Here is a 27,241-nt window from a genome sequence, read left to right as displayed (position 1 = left end):
TAATCAATCTCCCTCTTACTAAACTCTACCCTCTCAGTCTATCATGAATACAGCAGTCAGGATCATATTTTTGTCTAACTGCTACACTGATGCTGCCAAAATGTGCCAGTCATTGCACTGGTTGTCCATCCTCTACAGAATCCAATATAAACTTATCTTTCTCACCCAGAAAGCTCTCCACAGTTCTGCACCACCCTACATCTCCTCCCACATCTTTGTGTATCACCCTACCCATGCCCTTTTCCGCTAATAACCTAAGACTAACATCTTCAATAATCTGAACATCCCTGTAATGCTAGTCACTACCTATGAGTAGTATGGGCGGAAGAGTAGTCAGGAAAGCTGGGGTCTGGTAACGGGAGAACACATGTGAGTACAAGTAGTAAGCAAAGGCGTAATCAGGTCAATATCTGAGGGTCAGAAATCCAGGAGAGCACGTAATAGGTTCAGGGAGAAAACAGAGACATGGTCAGGAAACAGTCCAAGGTCAGAAGGCAGGAGGTTACGACAGGAACAGGGAGCAAACAGAGGGAAGTCAAATAACAGTCTGGGGTCAGAAAACCAAGATCAGAACACTAACAGAGACACAAACCAACAACACAACTGCGTAACCATAAAATACAACTGGCATAAATAAATACATAAAATACAACAGATAGGTGGAACACCTGAGAAATCAGCACCAACATGTAATCCTGCGCTGTTAATCAGGCTGCTAGCTCAGTAACTCAGGAAAGCACAGCACAGCATCTCCAAAGGCAAAATGCTCTGCACAGAGGAATCATGACAATCCCACTCCCGCTTCAAGGACTTATCTCATGCTGCACCAATTTTCTGGAATGTGCTACCCAGATAATAAACTTTCACTAAAACACATTTGTTTAGTTTGGCCTATCGCCTCACCTCACTAATCTAACTAACTATCCCATTTTCTCTTCCACACACTCCGTAGCTCTTTTTACCTGTACTTGTACAGATACCTACTGGTGACCGATTCTTTCAGTGTTATTTGAATACCTTATTTATTACACTGATGACCAGATTTTACATGACAAGCACTTTATGTTTACCTTTTGTGTCTCCCCTATTTCATCATAGGTTTTAAGCTTGTGAGCAGGAACCTAACTCCTCTTGCGCTTAACTATGTGTTAAGCAGGCTTTACACGAGACGATAGATTGTGCAATATGTCTTTGGGGTCACGGTTTTTGTGACGCACATCCAGCATACCGCACGACGTGGTTTCGTTTGACACCTCCTAGCGACGCAGTATCGCTCACAAATCGTGAGTCGTGTACTCGTCGCTAGGTTTCATAAAATTGTTTAATTAAAATGGCGGCGGTAGTTCATCGTTTCCGTGGCATCACACATTGCTCCGTGTGACACCCCGGGAATGATGAACAGCAGCTTTACCTGCCTCCCGCGGCACCTGACGGCTTAATGGAAGGAAGGAGATGGGCAGGATGTTTACATCACGCTCATCTCCGCCCCTCCGCTTCTATTGGCCGCCTGCCGTGTGACGTCACTGTGACGCTGAACGTCCCGCCCACTCCAGGAAGTGGACGTTCGTCGCCCACAGAGAGGTCATGCGGAAGGTAAGTACGTGTGACGGGGGTTAAACGAGTTTGTGTGCCATGGGCAACTAATTGCCTGTGACGCAAAAACGACGGGGGCGGGTATGATCGATTGTGCTATCGCACAATCGATCGTCTCGTGTAAAGCAGGCTTTACTCTGTAATCTTATCTTGTTAATACGAGTACCCTCTGAATTGTAAGGTGCTGCGGAATATGTTGGCACAATAGAAATAAAAATGATCATTTAAAACACACACACAAAAAAAACCCATTTTAGGTTTACAATTACATTCCCATCTAATTTATGTTTGTATATCAGCAACTATCCTCCAGTGGAGAAACACCCACTTTGTTGCAAGGGGGCTTGATTTTGTACTTTTGGGAAAGATTACCAATTTGTATTTTGAGCTGCCAATTTTTCAAGGGACTTTTCCATACAATAGTCCATAGATGTAAGTTGAGAATGTCGCAACATCATGCCCCGCTGGGAATGGAGAGAAAATCTCTCATGCATGGCTCTTTTCACTAATTTATTTTGGAATTATGAATATTGCTTCTATACAAATATTTGCAAACTGCTTGGTATATATAGCTACCGTATTTTTGGATTATAAAATGCACTTTTCCTCCCAAAAAATGTTTGGGGAAAATGAGGACTGCATCTTATAAATTGAATTTAGCTTACCGAGGAAGGTAGAAAGGGGTCATAGGAGATGCTGCGGGCGCTGTGCTGCGGGCTTACTGCTAGCTATGCTAGGGCTCCAGGCTATGTTGGGGCTGCGGGCTGTGCTGTGGCTGTGGGCTGTGCTGCTGCATGCTGTGAGGAAGGGTCCGCCATTTTGAAAATGTGGGCGATGCAAGCTTCAAATAATGGCGCCCAGAGTCAGAGCATGTGCAGGTGGAGCTCTCGGCTCAATATATCATCTGCGCATGTGCTGCCTCCGGCCCATTGAGCTCCCTGCAGTGGGTTTAATGAAAATGGCAAACAGAGTTTGCGTGTGTGCAGATGAGATCTCAGCTTGTCATTAAGCCGAGAACTCGATCTGCGCACTGCTGACTCTGGGCGCCATTTCTTTATTTCTTTGAAGCCTGCACCGCCAACAGTTTCTGGATGTTCCTCCGGCCTCACAGTGCCCACAGCAAGCATCTGGGACACTTGCTGCATTGCCAGTAGCATTGCCCTACTCCACCACTGCCCCTGCCTTCTGTGACCCCGCTCCCCTACCGCTTTTGCCCCCCTCCGGTAATATAAGACGGGCCCCATATTTCTTTTTTTCCCCCTATTTTTTCTCTAAATTTGGGAAGTGTCTTATAATCTGGTGCGTCTTATAAAATGAAAAGTACAGTAATTCTTTCATATTGGGGTCTCAATCTTGAGATAGATATAGGTGCCAGTAATAGTCTTCAATACTTATATGCAGAAAATGAAGGTATGCCATGAAAGATAACCCCTTTCAATAGTTGGGATTTGTAAGAATATCAGCATTCACATTAATGTAATGGTTTCTTTATCAAATTTGTTGTCATCCCAATCCACATGATCCCCAGTACATGAATTCCACTTCTGATTATCGCTGTTTTACAAACAAATTGGTTCCGAGATGAAAATAGTAGAACTTTGCTAATTTTATGACACATAAAATGAATATGATGCTTAAATATGCTGATTGGCTCTAATTTTGAATATCCAGAGCAGGACAGGAGCAGGATAATAGATCAGGACAAGAGTTGGGCTCCACAAATATGCTGCATTAGATGTGCATGACATCTACTCAGTGGTTGCATGGGAAGAGGCAATCTATGCCTTTTGCAATCCCAATTATATGGAGATAGCCAACCAATCACACTACCAGTTGCTGTTTCTGCATGGTGGTCCGCAAGGCTTTTCAAGGTATAATAAAATGGATTTTACAGTATTAAAACACTCCATCTTCAATACAACCAGTACCACATACAGGAGAACTGCAAGTTCGAAAAGCATCAGAAACTTTTTCAGTCAAGTCAAGTGAGGAAGACGTGGGTCTTGGTGTCATGAAGCTTCTTCCTCTCACGACCCAGTCTTTCTGCCAACAACCTCAACTGAACCGAACCTTATAACACAAAGTGAACTGAATGATTTTGTTAGCGATTTGGATCTGCCCAAGAGTAATGCTGATGTGACGTCCCTGTGGTAACCACGTGTCACAAAAACAAGGTAATAACAAAGCAACTGCTCTGGTCCAACATGACTGTGCCAGTCAATACACACACACTAGCACACCAGGACATTTACACTCACAACCAGAGTGGAAGACCCCCTAAGAGCCAGGTGACAGGGCTGGGCACTGTGAGCTACCAGGCAGCCAACTGGGAAGAGAGGGACCAGACCTGGGGGAGGAGAGAGTGACCTGGGAAGTGTGGGTAGACAGCGGGAGGAGTCAGTTAGTTCATTGGAGAGAGAGAAAGGAGTTGAGAGGAGAGGAGTGAGAAGTGAGCAGTAGTAAAAGAACAGGTGTTAAGACAGCCAACAGAATCAAGTAGCAAAGACCCTGCAAAGACCTGAGTAGAAAGATCAGCCACTCAGAAGAGAAAGTAGCTGGAGAGCGAGAGAGCAAGCTCCAAGGAGAGAGGGATTCTGTGGGGTAAACATCCAGGGCTTTTCACACATGGGGTGCAGATCCCAGAACAGACCAGGACTTCAAGCCATCTGTTAACTCTGCCAGGCAGGTGGGTTTCCAGGACTAATCTGCCACCACTAACGTCCGAGGCATCAGCAGCAAAGAGGGGACCGGGACATATGCCCTTAAATAGTCCAAGCTACCTGCGGCAGGACCCAGACACAGACGGACCTCCAGGAGCTCCAAGAGCTCCATGCCAGGGAGGACCGACAAATACACCAGAGTGCATCGGTGGGAGAGTGGCACCAGGTTGGCTGGCACAGCTATAGAGGACTCGGGCGCACCTGGGATCCAGCACGTCCCCAGGGTGCGAACCCAGTAAGTAAACACAACCAAACTGCACTCTCTGTCTGTACTGATTTATTGTCATGCGCCTCAATGTTAACCCTTCACCTACCCCTGGGGAAAAGCCCGGCTCGCGGAGGGCTCCACCATCCATGCTGCCCCATCCATCATCCCCAGCGGGAATGCGCAGCGGCAGCCCTACCATCCCTGGCTGCATACCGCGAGTGGCATAGTTGGACTATACTTTTATTTTTATTTTCTTTTTATTTAAAAACTGTTGGATGGTGCCCCAGGACCCGGGACCCCTCGAGCTATGGACCGCCCAGATCTGAGCAGCTCGGCTGCCCCGGGGTGCGATACTGAGCTCTCAAGTTTCAGGCTACAGCAGTGGATTCTCCAAGAGGGCAATGTTCAGATTTCATTGTTCCACAATTGTGATAAAGATCTTGTCCAGTATGTCTTCATACAGGACAATCTTGTAGCATGCAACAATATCAACAGCTGAATGGAAGCTCTGAAGATAATTTGTAATCCAGAGGAATGGAAGCTCTTCATTGATTCATCCAAAATAAGCCTAAAAGTCTTGCTGCACAATAGCAATGCGCTACCTTCAATTCCAGATGGTTATGCCGTACACATGAAAGAAACCTATGACAACATGAAACAGCTGTTGAGGTGCCTGAACTATGACCAAAATTTGTGGACCCTCTGTGGTAACTTAAAAGTGGTTGCCTTCTTCCTTGGTCTCCAGGGTGGATACACAAAGTACTGTTTTTTCTGTGTGAGAGGGATAGTCGTGCAAGAGAATATCAATACAATTATACTATAAATAAATAAAATAAATCCCAAAATCTTTTATAAATACATTAATGCCAAAAGAAAAACAAAGGATAGTATCGGCCCCTTAAAATATAATAACAAGTTAGTTATAGAGGACAAACAAAAGACTGAGATATTAAATAGGCATTTCTCATCTGTATTCACCAAGGAACTGACTGTACCAGGGATCATTCAACAAGTGAAAAATCAAAGTTCACCACCCGATATAATTAATTAAACACAAGATGAAGTACGCCTACGTCTGAGTAAATTAAACATTGACAAATCCCCAGGGCCAGATGGCATTCATCCACGAATATTGAGGGAATTGAGCTCCGTAATCGACAGACCGCTGTATCTCATCTTTTTAGACTCACTTGTAACAGGGTTGGTGCCTCAGGATTGGAGGATTGCTGATGTGGTACCGATATTTAAGAAAGGTAAGAGGGTAGATCCAGGCAACTACCGTCCAGTAAGCCTGACATCAGTAGTATGCAAAGTTTTTGAGGGCATTTTAAGGGATGACATGCAAAAATATGTTGCAGAAAATAATATAATAACTGACAGACAGCATGGATTCATGAAAGATAAGTCGTGTCTAACCAACCTGTTGGGGTTCTATGAGGGGGTAAGTTCAAACCTGGATATTGGTAATGCAGCTGATGTGATTTATTTGGACTTTGCAAAGGCATTTGATACTGTACCACATAATAGCCTTATACTAAAGCTCCAGAAGCAAGGACTAGGGGACACAATATGCAACTGGGTAAGGAATTGGCTAAAAGATAGGAAACAAAGAGTAGTCATAAATGGTACATTCTCTAAATGGGCTATAGTCAGCAGTGGGGTGCCGCAGGGATCTGTGCTTGGACCGATTTTTTTTAATCTCTTTGTTAATGACCTTGTGGATGGGATTGATAGTACAGTGTCAGTCTTTGCCGATGACACCAAACTATGTAGGATATTAAAAACTGACCTGGATAGTACAATATTACAAAAAGATCTGGATAAGATGTCAGAATGGGCAGATACTTGGCAAATGAGATTTAATGTTGATAAATGTAAAGTAATGCACCTAGGACGGAGTAATCCTATAACTGCGTATACATTAAATGGAAGTAAACTCGGGACTACAGAACAGGAGAAGGACTTGGGTATTCTCATTACAAATAAGCTGAGCAGCAGCACTCAATGTCAAGCAGCAGCTGCAAAAGCAAACAAGATTCTAGGGTGTATAAAAAGAGAGATTAGATCCCGTGATCCCAACGTATTGTTGCCCCTCTATAAATCACTTGTAAGGCCACATCTGGAATACGGGATCCAGTTTTGGGCTCCACATTTTAAAAAGGACATTGAGAAGTTAGAGTCAGTTCAAAGGCAGCAACTAGACTACTACAAGGAATGGAAGGCCTCCCATATGATGACAGGTTGAAAAAGTTAGATATGTTTAGCTTAGAAAAAAGACGTCTCAGAGGAGATCTCATTTATATGTATAAATACATGTGTGGTCAATATAAAGGACTGGCACATGACTTATTTCTTCCAAAGACAATACTAAGGACCAGGGGGCACTCACTGCGAGTGGAAGAAAAGCGATTCCGACAGCTAAATAGGAAAGGGTTCTTTACAGTTAGAGCAGTCAGACTGTGGAATACCGTACCACAAGAGTTAGTAATGGCAGATACTATAACAGCTTTTAAAAAAGGGCTGGATGATTTCCTCAGTACATACAACATTGTTGGTTATAAATGACTTAGTGACTAAATGTAGAACTGGTGGAGGAAGGTTGAACTAGATGGACCTAGGTCTTTTTTCAACCTAAGTAACTATGTAACTAAATTAAAGAGAACTGGCCATTCCAACATTCACTTCAGCCAGGGAGTAAAAAATGTTCTGCGTCCAGCACTTGACCCATATAACATTTTGTTACCACCATCGCATATCAAGTTAGGCCTAATGAATAACTTTATAAAGACAATGGACAAAAATTCAAAAGCATTCAAGTTTCGCATTGATAGATTTCCTGGGGGGAGTAAAGTAAAGAGAAAAGAAAGAGTCATTATTGGACCTCAGATCTGTATGCTTCTTCAAGATGAGGAGTTTTACCAATTTTTTCAAGGACACGGAGCATTCACATTAGTGGTAACTAATTTTGAGGGGAACTTAAAAGCAGATAACTATGAAGAGTTGAAAAAAAAAACAAAAAAAAACAAACTATGAAGAGTTGGTGGAAAATCTCCTCAAAACAAAAGGATGTTGGGTGTAACATTTCCTTAAAGATTAATTTCTTACATACACAGCTAGACTTCTTTCCACAAAACTGTGGAGAGGTGAACGATGAGCATGGGGAGAGATTTCACCAGGATATTGCGGATATGGAGAAAAGATATCAGGGATAATGAAATCCATCAATGATTGTAGATTACTGCTGGACAATTGTAAGAGATGATTTGATGCAGGAGGGACAAGAGACAAGCAAAAAAGAGTTGTCACTGAATGAGGACCAAATTGTGTGGTGCAATTTCTGTAACTGTTTATAATTCACGATAGTGTTTAGACAGGTTTTAGTTTTTAGAATTGTTCCTAAGCAAAAAAAAAATCACTAAATTGGCAGAAGAAATTATTCTGCATCTTTATATTTGGAAAATGAATAATGTTTAAAAGTACTGAAACTTTTACATTAATTATATGTAGCAGGATAAGAAAACTCTTTGATATCCAAGTAAAACTTTTCATTCTAAGATTTGAGTTTAGCAGGTCAAAATCATTAAGAAATGGCTCATGTCATAACAGAACCTGACAACTTTTGAAAATATGTAGAACAGTTCTAATTACAGTATCTTTTGGACATTAATCTTTAGAAGGCAGTGAAGATACCGACAGACAGGAAAAGACATGGTGGAATAAATGATAAAGGAAATATATATCTTTGTAACATGTTAGCTAGTAGATAGAAGAAAAAAAAATCCTTAGTGATTAATTGATACCTTTTAAACGGAATCTGACTGCAGGTTTTTGCTTCCCTATCTGAAAGCAGCATGATGTATGAACAGAGAGCCTGATGTCAGTGATATATCACTTACTGGGCTGATTACTGCAGTTCCGATAAAATTCCTATTTTATCTGCTTCAGATTACTTACATCTCTTTTGTTATATCATATGAAGGGACCTAAGTAGTCTCGAATGCTTGCTATTTATTATCACTTTTGGTCTCATGCAGACTACCCTATTTTAACTAAGCTATTTATACGTCTGTATAAAATACATATGTGTTACTCCTGTATCAGTTTCATACGTTTTCAAATCAATGTGCCATCAGTGTGTCATCCATATATCATCCATGTTCCATCAGTGTGTTATCTGTTTCTCATCCATGTGCCATCAGTGTATCATCCGTGTAACATTTGTGTGTCATCAGTGTGCTATATTTGTTTTATCCATGCATGATCTGTGTGTCATCATTAGTGTGCCATCTGTGTGTCATCCATGTATCATCCATGTGCCGTCAGTGTACAATCTGTGTGTCATCTGTGTATCATTTGTGTGCCATCAGTGTGTCATCTGCATGTCATCTGTGTGTCATCCATGTATCATCCATGTGCCGTCAGTGTACAATCTGTGTGTCATCTGTGTATCATCTGTGTGTCATCTGCATGTCATCTGTGTGTCATCCATGTATCATCCATGTGCCATCAGTGTACAATCTGTGTGTCATCTGTGTATCATCTGTGTGCCATCAGTGTGTCATCTGCATGTCATCTGTGTGGCATCAGTATGTCATCTATGTATCATCCATGTGTCATCAGTTTGCCATCAGTGTGTCATCCATGTATCATCCGTGTGCCATCAGTGTGTCATCTGTGTGCCATCGGTGTGCCATCAGTGTGTCATCCATGTATCATCCATGTGCCATCTGTATGTCATCCATGTATCATCCATATGCCATCAATGTGTCATCTGTGTGCCATTAGTGTCATTCGTGTATTATCCGGTGCATTAGAGTGCCATCTGTGTCATCTGTGTATCATCCGTGAGCCATCAGTGTGTCATTCGTATATTTTGCGGTGCATTAGTGTTCCATCTGTGTGTTGTCTGCGTTTCATCCGTGAGCCATCAGTGTGTCATCTGTGTGTCATCCATCTGCCATCAGTGTGTCATCCGGTTATCATCTGGGTGCCATCCGTGTGTCGTTCGTGTATTATCCGTGTGCCATCTGTGTGCCATCTGCAAATCGTAGATCTCATCAAATCCAAAATTCCTGGCCTAATAGGAGGAGGTCCGCAGATTAACAGCTGGTTTCCATCTATGTGAGCACAAGGTAACACCGCGCTTAGTGATATCATGATGTTGTGAACCATCTTGTGACTCATCAGAACTGGATTTTCTGGCCTAGCATCAGTAAGCCTAGTGATTCAGCGCCTGTAGCGGGGATCAGAGGATGCAATGTAGATCAGTCAAATGACGATAAGGATCAGAGGTGCCAAAGAGGTGAGTGGTGAGGAAAGAATAAGGATTTTTTTTGCATGTTACGTAGGAAGATCCAAGCGAACAGGCAAATTTAAATTGTGTCTGATCTGCTCACTTCTAAATCAGAAATTGGTCAGAGGTTCATCAGTTTTTCTTGAATGAAAAAATGAACTGATGAAGGCTTCAAACACTCCATGAAAAACAGAATGGATATGGATGGCATCCAAGTGCTGTCTGATTTTTTTCATGGATCCACAGACTTGCATTGGCAAATTGGATCTAAGACTCGGATCAAAATCAGACATAAATTCATGATTTTGTGTAAGCCACTCTAGCTGCAAATATATACTTGCATGTGGGCAGCTCCTCAGACTATATTAGGTGCAAAATTTAGCTGTAGAAAACACGGATAGAACATGTATGAGAAAGCTGATGTCTGAAAGAACCCTTGCTCAGCCATATAGATGGTTCTTCTTCTTTTAACGGCCTTCAACTCAATCTTGAGCCATGATGACTAGATGGATGAAGGCTCTTTAAGAATGTCCAGAGAGATACTCACCACCTTGTTGCTTCGATACTCTCTCAAAATCTTATTTAGGAGACCGGAAAACCCATCAGCCACAGCTGGGTAATAATATGAATCCAAGAAAAATATTACAGTATACCATAAAATCCGATTTATTTCAAATCCATAAAAACATCTGTACCGCCACGCGGGCTCAGCTGCAACTGCCGAGCCGCTCGGATCTGTGCTCGTACTGCGGGTGATGGCTCGAGCCTCTCACGGACCCAGGGGTCACATCGCTCTGCAAGGGAGTTGCCGCTACATGCGGGGATTTGGGTGTTTGGTTTGAAGTGATAGTTCATGATGCCACCCACGGGTTGTGGTGATTGTAGACACCACCGCTGCGGTGAAGGTGTGGGGGCCCCCGGGAGCAGTGTAGTAGTGCAGCTAGGTGTTGACCCCTCCATGGGTAGGGGATGTTGGTCCCGGGGTCCGGTGGGCCGGGGCCCGGGTGTAGTGTTGCGGTGCAGCGCGGCACAGTGCTAGATGGTACTGGTGTACTCACTCTGACACAAGACACTGGAGTCGCTGGTAAACCAAGCGGAGTGATGAACGGGGGCTGCAACTTTTCCCAGATTAGGTTGGTAATGTCCGCTTTTCTCCTGCACCTCTGTATGTGAATCTTGACTCCTGTGCCTAGGCACCGGTAGTCCGCTCTCCGACGTGTGTCTGTCATAGGAGCACGTTTGCCCGCAGACGCAGGCCCTTTGGATCTCTGGCCCTTGGCGGTAGCACTTATCCGGAATGGTTGGGCTGTTGCCTTCAATCGGGACTTAGGTGGGAATGAACCCCTGAGGTCCAGACCACAATCAGTTAATTTGACTATGGTGGTGGCTTCTAGCCTATTTCGGGGTCTGAGTACCCTGCCTGGTGCTCCGGTATCCAGTTGGCTCCCCGGTTCGGTTCCAGCAGGCCACTACCCTGTCTCGGTCCCTTACGGTTCCACCGGTCGTATTCCCGGTCTCCTGCAGGCGGCCACTACCATTTGCCTCCTTGCCAATGGTGACTGGGCTCCAACCCAGCCACCGGAGTAGTCTTTGGCAGGCCTGAGCACAGGTCTACTTCCGGACTTGAACTTGACTCCTTCCACAGCCTGAGCTAGACTTTAACTCCTCTGTTTTCCCACCTCCAGGGCCTGTGAACTCCTCAGTGGGGGGAGCCAACCACCTGGTTCCACTCCCCCTGGTGTGGACATCAAACCTGGAGGGTGGTGACAAGGCTTTTAGTTTGACTGCTGTTACCTAACTGGGAAGGGGGGTGTGTAGTGCTGTTGTGTCTACCTGGGACGACCTGGATAGTCCAGGGCGTCACACATCTTTACAGGTCAGGGAAAGCAGACCATGTTACTGCTTTTCCCTGACCTGTAAAGATGATTTCATGGATTTTAAATAAATTGGATTTTAAGTTATACTGGAATATTTTCCTTGGTCTGTCTAAGAAAATTGATCTTGAGCAAGCCTAGCTAGGTCCACCAGGATCTTCTCCACTGTTATCTTGATGGTATCAAGCCATCGGGTTGCTGGTTCTCCTCTTCACCTTCTTCCGACCATGATGTCCTCCTCCATAGATGTTCTCTTCAAATGATTCATCACAAGTAGGCTAGTTGTAGCTTGGAGATCCTTGGTCTGCCTTGATATGTTCTACCTCTACGTACATATGATCTATCAGAAGGCAAGCAACGTGTTTTCTCAGGTCACTGGCAATATGTGCTATTGAACCTTTTTAGTAGAGGGCAGAACCTTTTCAGTAGAGGGCATCCTCTACATACTACAAGTTAATCAATTTGTGAAGGTGTGTTTTCGACTCAACTAAAATCCTTCCACTCCTGAAATATAGATCATAGAAGGCAGATCTTACTAAAGTGTAATGCAAATGTACATAACACCAAGGAGTCCTAGTTCTAGTTAATGCCCAAACAGCAGAAGTATAATTCACAGTCACTGATCCAATTATAATATCTATAACCTGGAATTATGTGTGGTTCAGTAGATCTTGTTTTAGTTCTGGTTGGAGATGCTACAAAATGTGCAGGGTATAAAGTAATTCTTTAGACCATTAAAATGTTCTACATCAGCGTCCATTACTCACGGAACCCTTGCACGCTGTGTTTGTACACGATCACTTTGTCCATGACCTATTATAAAATGCAAATCATATGCAAATCATCATAATTCCTTTTTTCTTCTTTTGCCCAAAATAAATGGCTTCCGCAATACATCATGTGGCATGCAAACTATTTGTGTATGCAGTTCCATAATGATGAAATCCCCCTAGGTTTTAATATAGAGCACTATACAGAGCAAAGAAGGGCAATAATATACAGGTGAAGAAGTTGGACAAACAAAAACATAAAGCTTCAATCGCCATTTTCGGAGACTTGTAACATTTTTTGCAGTTGGCATGTGAGGGCTGTTATTTTATTGGACAATCTTATGCTTTTCTAGATAGTATTTTATGGTGGATAAGTTGTTGTGAATACTTTTTCATTACATTTTTGGAGTAATTGCGGTGTTTTGACTCCTTTTCTCTTTCGAACGTTTATTGATTGGGGTAATTATTTAGATTGGACATTCATCGACACAGAAATACTACAGATGTACATCTTTTTTTATTTTTTTGTTTATTTTAAAAGTAATCTCTTTATTTTAAATTATTTTAAATAGGGAAAAGGGACTCAAATTTTTATGTTTTTGTAATCTTTTACTTTTCATAATCTTATTTTTTACCACTTTTTACTGTATTTGTGAGTCCCGTTAGGGACCTTGAACCAGTGATCACCTGATTGCTTGCACTGTACACAGCAATACTATAGTTTTATATACAAGGAGACAATTATAAAAAATTGTTGAAAGTGATGAACATGGAAACAAGAAGGTCAAAATAAGGTACTTTATAGATAATCAACTCTCATTTACGGTTATCTTGCAGTGTAAGTGCAGCTTTATTCCTAGGAACAGGAATCATTATGTGAGTTTTCTCACTTAAAGGAAACCTGTCAGCAGAAATTTCGCAATAAACCTAAAAGATTCCCCTTCTGCAGCTCCTGGGCTGCATTCTAGAAAGGTTCCTGTTGCTATTGTGCCCCCTTTTAGACCTAAATAAATACTTTATAAAGTCTTACCTTTTTGTATGCAAATGTTTTTTATGGTCACGGGGGCGGGCTGTCTTGCGTCCGTTATTTGCCTCCTGCCGCTTTACGCCGTCCCCCATTGATCATTTCCATACATGAGGACGCCGCCCAGTGCTCCCGAGGTCTCGCGCATGCCCAGTGGCACTATCGCGGGACAGCACTGTGTAAAGCGTGACCGCTGGTGCGGTGATTGCGCAGGCGCGAGATTATGGGCGGCGCTGTGATTGTCATAAGCAGCGTCATCCAAGTACCTGCGCATAATCTCATGCCCGCGCTTTTCCCTCTGCCTCCACCGTTATGCGCAAGCGCTGGCCATATGAACCCACGTTACCTATTACTGCAGGTGCGAGATTATGGGCAGCACTGTGATTGTCAAATGCAGCGTCATCCAAGTACCCACCCATAATCTCACGCCTGCGGTAATAGGTAACGTGGGTTCATATAGCCAGCGCTTGCGCATAACGGTGGAGGCAGTGGGAAAAGCGCGGGCACGAGATTACGGGCGGGTACTTGGATGACGCTGCTGATTGTATGGACTGTTTCCTTTATGTTTTCCCTTCGTGCCAGAAAAGGCTGTTTTTGATTTCTTGTCCTGAGCGGTTTATAGAGAGTAAACAAACCAGCCAAGATGTTTTTTTTAAACCATTACCTGTGCCTAACTCAACACGCAGCCGAGTACGTAGAAAGGTTACAATTGGTGCTAGAAGTGTGGGCAAGACTTCCAGGGAGTACGGGTAACTTCTGCGGAGAAACTGCATATCCTGAGTGAAGATGCCGTAAATGTGGAAGTATGGTTGAATGACATGGAGGAGGTGGTCAAACAATTGGTCCTGCAGTAACAGGCACAGCAGGAGACCAACAAGCTCCGAATCTAAAAGATCCAGCAACACCAATTGCAGCAGCAGGTGCTTCAGTAGCAGATCGAACTACTGGCCGAGGAATGGAAACTACCTCACCCCTAAGTCAAAGTGAGGATTCACACTTTGCAAAATAAGGCAAGAAGTGCCTTGCAAAAGATGACTCCGGGTGAAGATATTGAGGCGTTCTTGACTGTGCTGAAAGAGGACGATGAATTAGAGAAACTGCCTCTAGAGCAGTAGTGTCTGGGGAAACTTTGGAGCACCCCAACTCAGGTACCTAACTTTAAAAGGGGCATTTGATAATGTAGCAGTTTTAAACATGGTTGCTGAAGAGCTGGTGATCGACACCAAGTACCCATTTTTTGCTGTAAATGGGGAATTATAAGTATATTAGACACATAAGGCTTTCATGTGATGTGACATTCATTACCATAGAAACAAAAAAAATCACAAAGCCAAAAACTTATCAGCAGCCTCTCGTATTATATTGTGTCAGCAATCAGAAAAGTCAGGTTGTTAAGCAGTTGGTGATACCAGTGCCCTAGAGACATAGGGTGTTAGATATGGCCCATACTCATGTCTCAGGTGGTCATCTAGGGCTAAACAAAACCCAGGAACTGATCCTCCAGAGGTTCTATTGGCCCAGCTGTCATGAAGAGATTGTGAATTATAGCATATCAGGTCCCACCTCCCAGTTAACTGCCCCAGTTGCTCATTTACATAGTCCCTTTGTGCCATTACCATCATTCAGGTCCAGTTTGATCGCATATCTATGAATTTATTGGGACCCCTGGTCAAGTCTGCCTGAATGATTAAATATAACCTGGTGGTCCTGAACTATGTGACCCGATACCTGGAGGTGGTACCATTAAGACACTCCTCCATTAAGAGTATAGAGTTGGTCTATATCTTTTTCCAAATGAGGCTGTTGAAAGAGACCCTAATGGAACAAGGGACTATAATCATGTCAAATTTCATGAGAGAGTTATGCAAAGCCTGGCAGATCACCACCCACAGATGACTGGCCTCGAAGAGTGATTTAATAAAAGCATGAAGACCATGCTAAAGAAAGTATTAGAGAAGGATGGCAGAGACTGGGACTGTCTAATGCCGTATCTGCTGTTCTTCATCAGAGACGTTCCCCAGGCCTCTACATGGTTTTCCCTGTTTCAGCTATTGTATGGCTGACACCCCCTGGACTATTGGACCTAGCAATAGAGATCTGGCAAGGGAAGCTTCAACCTTATAGGAGCGTAATCAAGCATGTGGCTGAAATGCAAGAAAGGATTGCTGAAGTGATGCCCATCATGAGAGAGCACCTCCTCCACGTGCAAGAAGCCCAGCCAAGGGTGTATAATCAGTCAGAAAGGGTGAGACAATTCAGCTCTGGGGATCAGGTACTAGTGCTAGTATCCACTGTGGAAAGTAAGTTTCTGGCTAAGTGGCAGGGCCCTTACAAAATGGTTGAGAGAAGTTAACTATAAAGTCTACCAGCCAGAGAAGAAGAAGCCCTATCAGGTGTATCATGTCAACCTGATCAAGCCATGGTGAAATAGGGATCTTGTGGAAGCTGCATGTCTACTGGCTAAGCTTGAAGGAAATGTGAAGTATGTCATTGTGTCAGAAACTCTGTTGGGAGCCCAAAAGCAGCAGTGCTGACAATTGCTCCGTCGGAACAGTGACCTGTTTTCAGAATTACCGTGTTGTACTCAGGTCATAGAGCATGTGGGTCTCACAGAGTCTCATGCTCAGGTGACCCAATTCGTATCAAATTCCTGAAACCCATTGAGAAGTGATCTTGAAAGAGGTGAACTAGATGCTGAGCTTGGAAATCATTGAAGAATCTTAAGAATGGATGATCCAGTCCCAGTATTTTCCAGAGGGGCATGGCAGCTATAAGTCCCCTTACTGGCAGCCAGACTGGCTTGCAAAGTCTCCTTAAGGAGAATAGTGTTCCCCCGTGGTCCCCACAAAGCTTCTCATGAGCCAGATCAGACACCCCATACTTTGCACTGACGAGGGGCAAGCACCCCGAAACACCGTGTCTGCAAATTGGGATTCTGATCTGGCTTATATATCCTAAGTCATATGCAAAGGATTGTTAAAAATCCCCATTTGACTTTTAGGATCGCTACTTAAAATAGGTGGCGCTGTGCTAGAGTTTGTCTCCTTTCCTGGAGAGACAATTTGATCCAGTCCCATAATTTTAGTGCCAAAAACAGATGGAGAATGGTGTTTTTGCAGTGACTATAGGAACTGAATGAAGTCTCTACGTTTAATATGTATCCAATGCTCCATATCTATAAACTGATTGGAAGGCTGGGTCTGGCATGGTATGTTACCACCCTTGACCTCACAGAAGGGTATTGGCAAATTCCCATGTCTAAAGATGGCAAGGAGCAGACGGACTTCTCAATCCCAGATGGATGTTTTCAGTACACAAGGATGACAATTGAGTTGCAAAGAGCTCCAGACACCTTGCAGAGAGCCATGGACCGGATCCTCACTCCCCACAAGAAGTACAGAGTGGTCTACATGGATGACATTGTAATCTTCAGTAGAGATTTGGAAACCATCTGAGCAAGGTCCAGATGATACCTCTTGCACTAAAGGAGGTGTGGTTTTCCATAAACCTGAAGAAATATGCCTTGGCAGAGGTCAAATACTGGGGTTATGTCATAGGCAGGGGAGAAATCAAGCCCCAAACAAATAGAGTTGATGCAATCCAGAATTGCATCAATTTATGGAATATAAATAAACCAGCCTCGGCATTATTCTGAAACCATTTCTTGTGCCTACATCAACATGAGTAAAAATGTTACACCTATTACAGTGTGGCATTTTCAGGGGAGAAGTACAAATATAGAAGATGGACTTGAGTCTAAAGGCCGCTGTACACGCTGCGACATCGCTAGCGCAGTCGCCCCCGTCGTTTGTGTATCACGGGCAAATCGCTGCCCGTGGCGAACAATATCGCTAGTACGCGTCATACATACTTACCTTCCTAACGACGTCGCTGTGGCCGGCGAACAACCTCTTTTTTAAAGGGGAGGTTTGTGCAGCGACACAGCGACGTCACACAGCGGGCCACCAATAGAAGCAGAGGGGCGGAGAGCAGCCGCATTAACGTCACTCCCACCTCGTTGCCGGAGGATGCAGGAAGGCTGTTGTTCGTCGTTCTCGGGGTGTCACACGTAGCGATGTGTGCTGCCTCAGGAACGACGAACAACCGGCGTCCAGAACGAGCAACGATCTTTTGAAAATGAACGACGTGTCAACGATCAACGATTAGGTAAGTATTTCTGATCGTTGGCACTCGTTCATAGGTGTCACATGCAACGACGTCGCTAACGACGCCGGATGTGCATCACGAATTCCATGACCCCGACGACATATCGTTAGATACGTCGTTGCGTGTAAAGCGGCCATGCTTCATCAAAATGTTTTCATCAGTGTCATGATAAGTGAAGAAAGACAGGGGTTAACACCGCGCTGCCGAACAGAATGAAGCTGGAGGTGAACCGAAGATATTATAGTGATTTTATTCTTCTACACGTTTTGGAGTCACAACTCCTTCTTCAGGAATAATCATTACCAATTAATGAAGTAGGTGTATTTTATTTATTTAATTATTTTATTTAATGAATTGGGCCCTATATCTATATAAAACAAATACGTCTACTTTTTGCCTTCTATAGTGCCTACCTTTACTATCTCTTTTTTTTCTAGAAAATGTGCTGTAGCTGTGTACTCAAAGCCCTGGATACATTTTCACACTATGAACAATTTTATCATTTATCAATTATGAAAATATGAAAAAGCTTGAGTAAAAATAATTTATAGGATAATTATAGTGTCATAAAAATGTGACACATATAATGCTACAATTGCCTGTAGATAGAATTGGTCAATGAATATGTTGGCCAAATCAAACTGATTGACATTTTTAATCAAAATGTATTATTCCAAAAAGTAATACAATTTTGTATAATTGTAATTATATAATATTGTATAACATTGTAATTCCGAAAGTTAAAGTCCAACACTCATGTAAAAATATATACAATGCATAATGATGTACAGAATTGTCTGATCCCAAATTCCAGTGCCATACCCACACTATATTACAATGTGATAGTGATCATTCATTGTAGTAAATCGCGCCACTGTGACCCATTATACATTCAGCAATTATTGATCTTACAGAGGCTTCAAAAAGTATTCATACCCCATGAACTTTTCCACATTTTTTCATGTTACATCCACAAACGTAAATGTATTTTATTCGGATTTTATTTGATATACCACCACTAAGTAGCAAGTATTTGTGAAGTGTAAGGGAAATGATACGTGGCTTTCTAAATAATTAAAAAATATATATCTGAAAATTGTGACATGCATTTGTATTCAGCCCCCTATAGTTTGATACCGCTAAATACTCTGTAGGACCACTTTCGCTGTAACTACTGCTGTATGTCTTTTGGGGTAGGTCTCTACCAGCTTTGCACATCTAGAGGCTAAAATTTGTGCTTATTTTTCTTTTCAAAATATCTCTAGCTCAGTGAAATTGGATGGAGATGTCTGTGAACAGCAGTTTGTAAGCCTTGCCACAGATTCTCAATGGGATTTAGGTCTGGACTTTGACCGGACCATTCACACATATGAATTTGTTCTGATCTAAATAATTCCATTGTAGATTTGGCCGGATGTTCAGGGTCGTTGTCCTGCTGGAAGGTGAACCTATGCCTGAGTCTCAAGTCTTTTGCAGCCTATAACAGGTTCTCATCTAGGATATTCCTTTATCCATCTTCCCATCAAATGTGACCAGATTCACTGCCCCATTGAAGAAAAGCCTCCGCATAGCATGATGTTGCCACCACCATGTGTGACTGAGGGCAAGCACCCTGAAACACCGTGTCTGCAAATTGGGATTCTGATCTGGCTTATATATCCTGAGTCATATTGCAAAGGATTGTTAAAAATCCACTTGTGACTTTTAGGATCGCTACTTCCAATAGGTGGCGCTGCACTAGAGTTTGTCTCCTTTACTGGAGAGACAATTTGAATATTTCCCAGATGGGCATGGCAGCTAAAAGTCCCCTTACTGGAAGCCAGACAGACTGGATTGCAAAGTTTCCTTAAGGAGAATAGTGTTCCCCCCGTGGTCCCCACATAGCTTTCTCATGAGCCAGATCAGACACCCCATAATTTGCACTGACGAGGGGAAGCACCCCGAAACACCATGTCTGCAAATTGGGATTCTGATCTGGCTTATATATCCTGAGTCATATTGCAAAGGATTGTTAAAAATCCACTTGTGACTTTTAGGATCGCTACTTCCAATAGGTGGCGCTGTGCTAGAGTTTGTCTCCTTTACTGGAGAGACAATTTGAGGTTGATGGTGATTTTAGCATTTTTCATTTAGCCTAAATGTCTGGTCTCATCTGACCAAAGCTTCTTCTTTCACATGCTAGCTGTGACCCCTACATGGCTTTTTGCTAACAGCAAACGGGGCATCTTATGGCTTACTATAAAAATTGCCACTCTTCCATGAAGGCCAGATTTCTGGAGTATATTACTAATAGTTGTCTTGTGGACAGATTTTCCAACCTGAGCTGTGCACCTCCTCCAGAGTGACCATTGGGCTCTTGTCTGATTCTCTAATTAGTGCTCTCTTTGCTTTCAATGTCAGTTTAGGTAGACGGCCATATCTTTGTAGGTTTGCCGTTGTGCAACACCCTTTCCATTTTTGGATGATGGATTGAACAATATTCCATCTACAGCTCTTGGGTTATTTTTTTATAACCTAACCCTGCTTTATTCTTCTGCACTTTCCTGACCTGTCTGGTGTGTTTCGTGGTTTTCATGCTGCTGTTTGATCTATAAAGTTCTCAAACAAACCTCTGAGGCCTTCACAGAACAGCTGTAGTTATACTAATAATAAATTATACACAGGAGGACTCAATTTACTAATATCATGTCAGGTCAGTCAAGATTTTATATAGTGGTATCAAACTAAAGGGGGTGAACACAAAGGCAAGTCACAATTTTCAGATTTAAGTTTTTTAATATTTCCAAAACCTTGCATCATTCCTTTACACTTCACAAACTTTTGCTACTTAGTGCTGGTATATCACATGAAATCTCAATAAAAAATATATTTAAGTTTGTGAATGTAATTTGACATAATGTGGAAGAGTTCACAGGGTGTGCATTCTTTTTCAAGGCACTGTACACTGCAAAAATGTCTTATTCGGAGGGCAGTCTATGTATATGTGGTGCCCTGGACAAGCCAGGGGCCACAGATAACAACACCTACACACCCCACACTCCCAGTCAGGCACACCGAAGTCAGACAAAAACCCTTGTTGCCTTCCTCCAGGGGCTGATGTCCACACCAGGGGGTGGGCCAGGCAGTTGGCCCCCGCCCACCGAGGAGTTCACAGTCCTGGAGGCGGGAAAAGCAGGCAGATTAGAGTTGGAAGTGAAAGTGGAAGGAGTAAAGTGGCAGTTAAGCAGCTGAAGTTAGTCCGGGTGTGTGGCCCGGACGGATCAGCAAGGTTGGCAGACGGTGGTGACCGTCTGCAGGAGTGGCCTATTGGAGCTAACCGTAAGGACCGTGGATGGGCGGTGGCCCGGCGGTACCGGATTGGTACGCAAAGAGAAGCCAGCACCATCCGGCAGGGGCTTATGGACCCCGGCAAGGCTAGGAGTCGCCGTGAATTTGCCAAATCCGTTAGCAAAGGGAACCTCCTGGGTTTCCCAGCAGCCAAGTCCCGACAGAAGGCAACCGTCCAACCGAGAGAGGGAAACACAGTCACCGCTAAGGCTAAAGTTCCCAGGGCCAGAGCCTGCGGGCAAAAGGGGCTCCTTCAGCACCCATCCAAGCTGGGGAGCGGGTTACCGGTGGGAACCCATTGGAACCGTTACACTACATAGGTGCAGGGAAAGGCAGTCACCATCAACCTGCCAGGAGAAACAACACCGCAGCCGTCTGTGGGACCCGTCCATCCAGCCGTGTGTTTTAACAAGAACTGTGTCCTCATCATTGGCTGAGTGAGTACCACCGTGCCGTGCGGCACAGCGCTGACCCCACGACCCTGCACCTCACCAGGCCCCGTAACCCGCCTACCATCCATCCCTACCCCATCACCGGGCCCCGGGACAACCAACCCCCTACCCACAGAGGGGAGAACTAACATCCAGGCTGCTCCCTGTCATCGCTCCCGGGATCCCCATCCAGAGCAGTGGTGGTGTCACCAATATCACCACAACCGTGGGTGGCGTCACGGACAATAACCAAATCCCCACCATCCAATCCCCACCCTTTTCACTCACGGGTGAGGAGCGCCGCTCAAGTCCCCGGGATCCGGCCCACCGCTTGAGCAACCACCGAGCAGCCGCAGCCGCAGCAGCCGCGGCCGGACCCGAGCAGTGGGAGAGCGCAGCGTCCCCTCCTCCGCCTGCGACATATACAGACATTGTGCCATACACTGTAGCTATAATGGGACAGTTCCATTATAGCAAAATAAAACCCAGTTATACATTTTTTTTCACTCTGGGCTTTTTTGTGTTATTAAGATTAACAATTAGTGTGGTGATGGCCATCACAAGACAGTCCCACTTTTACGGTATAGATATATATAACAAACTCAATAATTTAGTGATTGCTCACATATCTTATTGATGCACTATGGATAGACAGGAGGACGTCTCTGTATTTCTCTGCAACTGATCACATGCTATTTAGCTATGTGACCACTGCAGCCAATCAGTGATTAGAAATTATTGGGGAACTGGGAAGTATTCAATCTGGAGTGATGAGGGAGTGATGAGGTAAGATTAATTTTATATTTCTTATATTTTACATCTTTTTTTATATTTTATGTTTTCAGAAGAACAAAAAATTACTAAACCCCAAGGTGAACCTCCTTTAGCTTTGTGTAGGGTTATACAGAGCGAGGGTTCTCAAACATTTTACTACTAGTGCCTCATCAGACAGACCAAGACAGTGCTCGAGTCTCACCAGACTGACCTATGTTAAAGAGGTTGTCTACTACTTTAACATTAATGGCCTATCCATAGAATTGGCCATCAACATCTGATCAGCTGGAGTCCGACACCTTGCACCCCCGTCAATCAACTGTTCTTTGTGCAGGCGGCCGGAAATGCTCAGTTCCGGAGCTGCCCTTTCTTCTGATAGCGGCCATGGTTAGGTACTGCATATTCGCCTCCTATTTATTGGTTTGAATGGAAGGTGGATGAACAATACCAGGCCGTGGACTGGGCAGCTCCGGAACGGAGCATTTTTGGCTACCTGATGTGGCCACTGGCATTGAGAACAGGTAATCGATGTGGGTGACGGGTATCGGACCCTGGCCAATAAGACATTTATGTCCTTTCCTAAGGGTAGGCCATCAATGTTAAAGTAGTAGGTGACCTCTATAAATGATGCCATCTGTAATGGTGGTCCATATAATAATTAATAATATCTATTAATGTCCCTTTTTTGTCTTCTAAACCTACAATAAGTATAAAATAAGTGCTAAACTACAGTGCTGGCCAAAAGTATTGGCACCCCTGCAATTCTGTCAGATAATACTCAGTTTCTTCTTGAAAATGATTGCAATCACACATTCTTTGGTATTATTATCTTCATTTATTTTGCTTGCAATGAAAAAACACAAGAGAGAATGAAACAAAAATCAAATCATTGATCATTTCACACAAAACTCTAAAAATGTTTCAGACAAAAGTATTGGCACCCTTAGCCTAATACTTGGTTGCAGAACCTTTAGCCAAAATAACTGCGAACAACCGCTTCCGGTAACCATCAATGAGTTTCTTACAATGCTCTGCTGGAATTTTAGACCATTCTTTGGTAAACTGCTCCAGGTCCCTGAGATTTGAAGGGGGCCTTCTCCAAACTGCCATTTTGAGATCTCTCCACAGGTGTTCTATGGGATTCAGGTCTGGACTCATTGCTGGCCACTTTAGTAGTCTCCAGTGCTTTCTCTCAAACCATTTTCTAGTGCTTTTTGAAGTGTGTTTTGGGTCATTGTCCTGCTGGAAGACCCATGACCTCTGAGGAAGACTCAGCTTTCTCACACCGGGCCCTACATTATGTTGCAAAATTTGTTGGTAGTCTTCAGACTTCATAATGCCATGCACACGGTCAAGCAGTCCAGTGCCAGAGGCAGCAAAGCAACCCCAAAACATCAGGGAACCTCCGCCATGTTTGACTGTATGGACCGTGTTTTTTTCTTTGAATGCCTCTTTTTTTTCCTGTAAACTCTATGTTGATGGCTTTTCCCAAAAAGCTCTACTTTTGCCTCATCTGACCAGAGAACATTCTTCCAAAATGTTTTAGGCTTTCTCAGGTAAGTATTGGAAAACTCCAGCCTGGCTTTTTTATGTCTCGGGGTAAGAAGTGGGGTCTTCCTGGGTATCCTACCATAGAGTCCCTTTTCATTCAGACGCCGACGGATAGTACGGGTTGACACTGTTTTACCCTCGGACTGCAGGGCAGCTTGAACTTGTTTGGATGTTAGTCGAGGTTCTTTATCCACCATCCGCACAATCTTGCATTGAAATCTCTCGTCAATTTTTCTTTTTCTTCCACATCTAAGGAGGTTAGCCACAGTGCCATGGGCTTTAAGCTTCTTGATGACACTGCGCACCGTAGACACAGGAACTTTCAGGTCTTTGGAGATGGACTTGTAGCCTTGAGATTGCTCATGCTTCCTCACAATTTGGATTCTCAAGTCCTCAGACAGTTCTTTGGTATTCTTTCTTTTCTCCATGCTCATTGTGGTACACACAAGGACACAGGACAGAGGTTGAGTCAACTTTAATCCATGTCAACTGGCTGCAAGTGTGATTTAGTTATTGCCAACACCTGTTAGGTGCCACAGGTAAGTTACAGGTGCTGTTAATTACACAAATTAGAGAAGCATCACATGATTTTTCAAACAGTGCCAATACTTTTGTCCACCCCCTTATTTATGTTTGGTGTGGAATTATATCCAATTTGGCTTTATGACAATTTTTTTTTTTCATTGAAGACAAATTAAATGAAGATAATAATACCAAAGAATTTGTGATTGCAATCATTTTCAGGAAGAAACTGAGTATTCTCTGACAGAATTGCAGGGGTGCCAATACTTTTGGCCAGCACTGTATAAGTTGCTACAGACCTGGATCACTTCTATGAAAAATTGCCACCCTTCCTGCGCCCCATCAATAATTTGCTGGCGTGATGATGTCAGACTCAAAGTTTGAGAAGCCTTCACATAGACGATGAAATATTCTATGGAACTTTACAAGAAGTTGAAGTTATAAAGCATCGTCCTATGAGTAACTTTTCCCTTTAATTTGTAGTATTTGAAAAAAATCTAATTTTCTTCATCCAAACATATTTAAATTCTTGATTTTTCCAATAACTTATATGAATAACTATAAAAAAATGTACTACCCTTTGTCCTCAATTCACCATTAAAAGGCAGGTCTAACTGTCCCTAGAATTAGAACGAGATGGACAACAAAGGTCACGCTCATCTAAAGTTTGTCAAAAGAGTGAGAAACTTTGTATCCTGAAAAATATCTTTTAGAACTTTGCAACAAAAGTGATGGCGTTGAAATGATGATTACCATATGGACGTCGCTAACAGTTGTAGACACGTGACTGGCTGTGAATGGATTGGCAAAGGATCAGGCACCATTTTTGTTTACTAAACGTGATCATTCACATTCCATCAAAAAACTGCGAAAAGAACAGAAAAGGACGACAATGCTCAGAATATCTAACCAACTGATCTAAACAGACTAAAAGCACCCCCTTACCCCCCCAAAAAATAGAGAACAAATCAAAATGATATTTTTTGCTGGTTGTGTTTGATATCTGTGTATGCAAATGAAAGCTAAACATTGATGATACCAGTTTGTGACCATCAAATCTTGACCCAATAAAAAACGTTTGCCCAAAAGGGAGTCCACTAATGTGGATAGAACTTGAAAATAATGTTCTCATATGAAGGATGCAGTGATGCTGCCTCATTTTCCTCTGCGTCCTGGGCAGGATAACCCAGACCTTTGTCCTGATTACTACATGATTCCCCACTCCCTCCATACAGCAGCCTCCACCATTCCCTCTAATCCTCTGCAGTAAAGCCTCAGCCCCTACCTGATATCACACATCTCACTCAATCCTACCTTCCAGCCAAAAGCCTGGTATCCAAAGAGAATTGGACCAGCTTTTTTTTCAGTAGGCTGCTGCAGTCCCTCCCTTTTCCACTTTTTACCCCTAACCCTTGAAGTATCAGAAATAATAAAGATACTTGAGATTATTACATAGTTTTTTGTCCCTCATATTCCCCCCTATTATTATTAATATTATTATTTATTATTATAGCACCATTTATTCCTTGGCGCTTTTTATCATTATTTACCAACAGCATTCTTCGTATTCTTTCGTATTTAAAATAATATTTACATCTCATTCCATATAATTGCGAACACACTTTTATTTTCGATATCTGTCTCCACCCCCCCTAAAAAATAAATCACCAGTAGGGCATATCCGCATAAGCAATCCCAAGTATAAGGGATCTTCATGGGCATCTAGGTGCATTCCCATTCCTAGAACGTTGCAGGCAATGTATCGGTGCAGAGATACAATGTGTCGAATACGCGCAGTCAATATTTGAACGCAATCCTCTGTAGTTCCAAATATTTGTGCACCCGGCTTTCAAACCTAGCAGAAGTATGATGAATGCGCTATGTACTGGATGGTGTCAGCCGATGATTTAACCACAGTTGTAAATTAAAAAGTCACAGCAATGGCTCAGTGTACAGAATGTATCAAGGATCATAAATCCAGCTCCAGGAGAGCCGCAGACGGAATAAACAAGATTCTGCTCATATACATTGCCTTACAAAAAGCCACACGACCAACATTTGGATGGATAATTACATAGCATACAAGGATCCATCCCACACATCAGCACACGACATATCACACAGTGGTACCCAGACATCCCCAGCATCCGGGCATAGAAAACCCCCACATTATGCAGGTGTCACATAGGAGCAGAAAACAAGAACGCAGGTCAAGCAATCAGGGATATCATTGCGTCGCAGGGGTCATGGTCAAAGTTTTAGGCGGAAAGAGTTAACGGAAAAGATTAAGGACATAAACATGATGCTCACCTTATCACTGGGTCTATGAGCTGCAGCCTTCTCTAAGCCTCTGCATAGTTATTGCTTCAAGAACATGGCAAATCTTGGGAATAACATTCCTAATTTTAGGGGAAAATATATATATATTTTTGTTGTTCTTCGTTTATATGAAAATATCGTCAAACGACTCGTCTTTCTTTAGGAAAAGTCTCTGGAGCGCCGGCAGGTAGAGTGGATAATATCTTATTTTCTAGGTCTGAGTCATCGTCTCTGAAGATACTGTGGAGGATTCATCTCTCCCTATACATGTATTGGTGGGGTAGGTATGGATCTGGATCTCGGATGGGGGGAGGGGATGGGAACTGAATATTGCAGCTTGCCAAAGTCTAGGTACTGTAAAGTCATTTGTGCAAGAATGGAGACTGGAGGGGACCTGTCTGGAGCTGGGGGAGGGAGATTCTCATTGTGCATGCAATCAAAGGAGAAAGAGGGCTCATTAGGAAGAAAATCATTTCATCATCATCTTTAGCATCAGTCTTAGGATGAGGAGACCCTGGAGCTTCTTGGTCAGCAGCTTCACTGGAGATAAGGGGTGAGGATGTCTACTGCAGTGATGGGGAAGCATCCATAGCTTTGGAGAAGATGAGTTAGGAGCCTTGGTCTATCCTGAGGTCCCCATTGTCTTCCCTCTACATAGCTTTTCAGGA

At 43.3% G+C, this 27,241-nt stretch overlaps 1 protein-coding gene across 2 annotated transcripts in view; it reads right to left on the bottom strand.

Annotated features, from left to right (window-relative positions):
* CACNG7 (calcium voltage-gated channel auxiliary subunit gamma 7) overlaps positions 1 to 27,241 on the bottom strand; it is a 228,265-nt gene that overhangs the window by 200,996 nt on the left and 28 nt on the right. For both annotated transcript variants that reach the window (XM_075328787.1, XM_075328788.1), the window contains exon 1: positions 26,565 to 27,241. This exon is cut by the window's right edge and continues 28 nt beyond it. The gene's annotated coding sequence lies outside the window, so the exon portion shown is untranslated. The remainder of the gene's footprint in view (positions 1 to 26,564) is intronic.

Source organism: Anomaloglossus baeobatrachus, chromosome 11 (assembly GCF_048569485.1).
Source record: "Anomaloglossus baeobatrachus isolate aAnoBae1 chromosome 11, aAnoBae1.hap1, whole genome shotgun sequence".
Classification (NCBI taxonomy): domain Eukaryota; kingdom Metazoa; phylum Chordata; class Amphibia; order Anura; family Aromobatidae; genus Anomaloglossus; species Anomaloglossus baeobatrachus.
The sequence above is the reverse complement of the archived record's forward strand: the minus strand, read 5'-3'. Positions and strand labels throughout refer to the sequence as shown.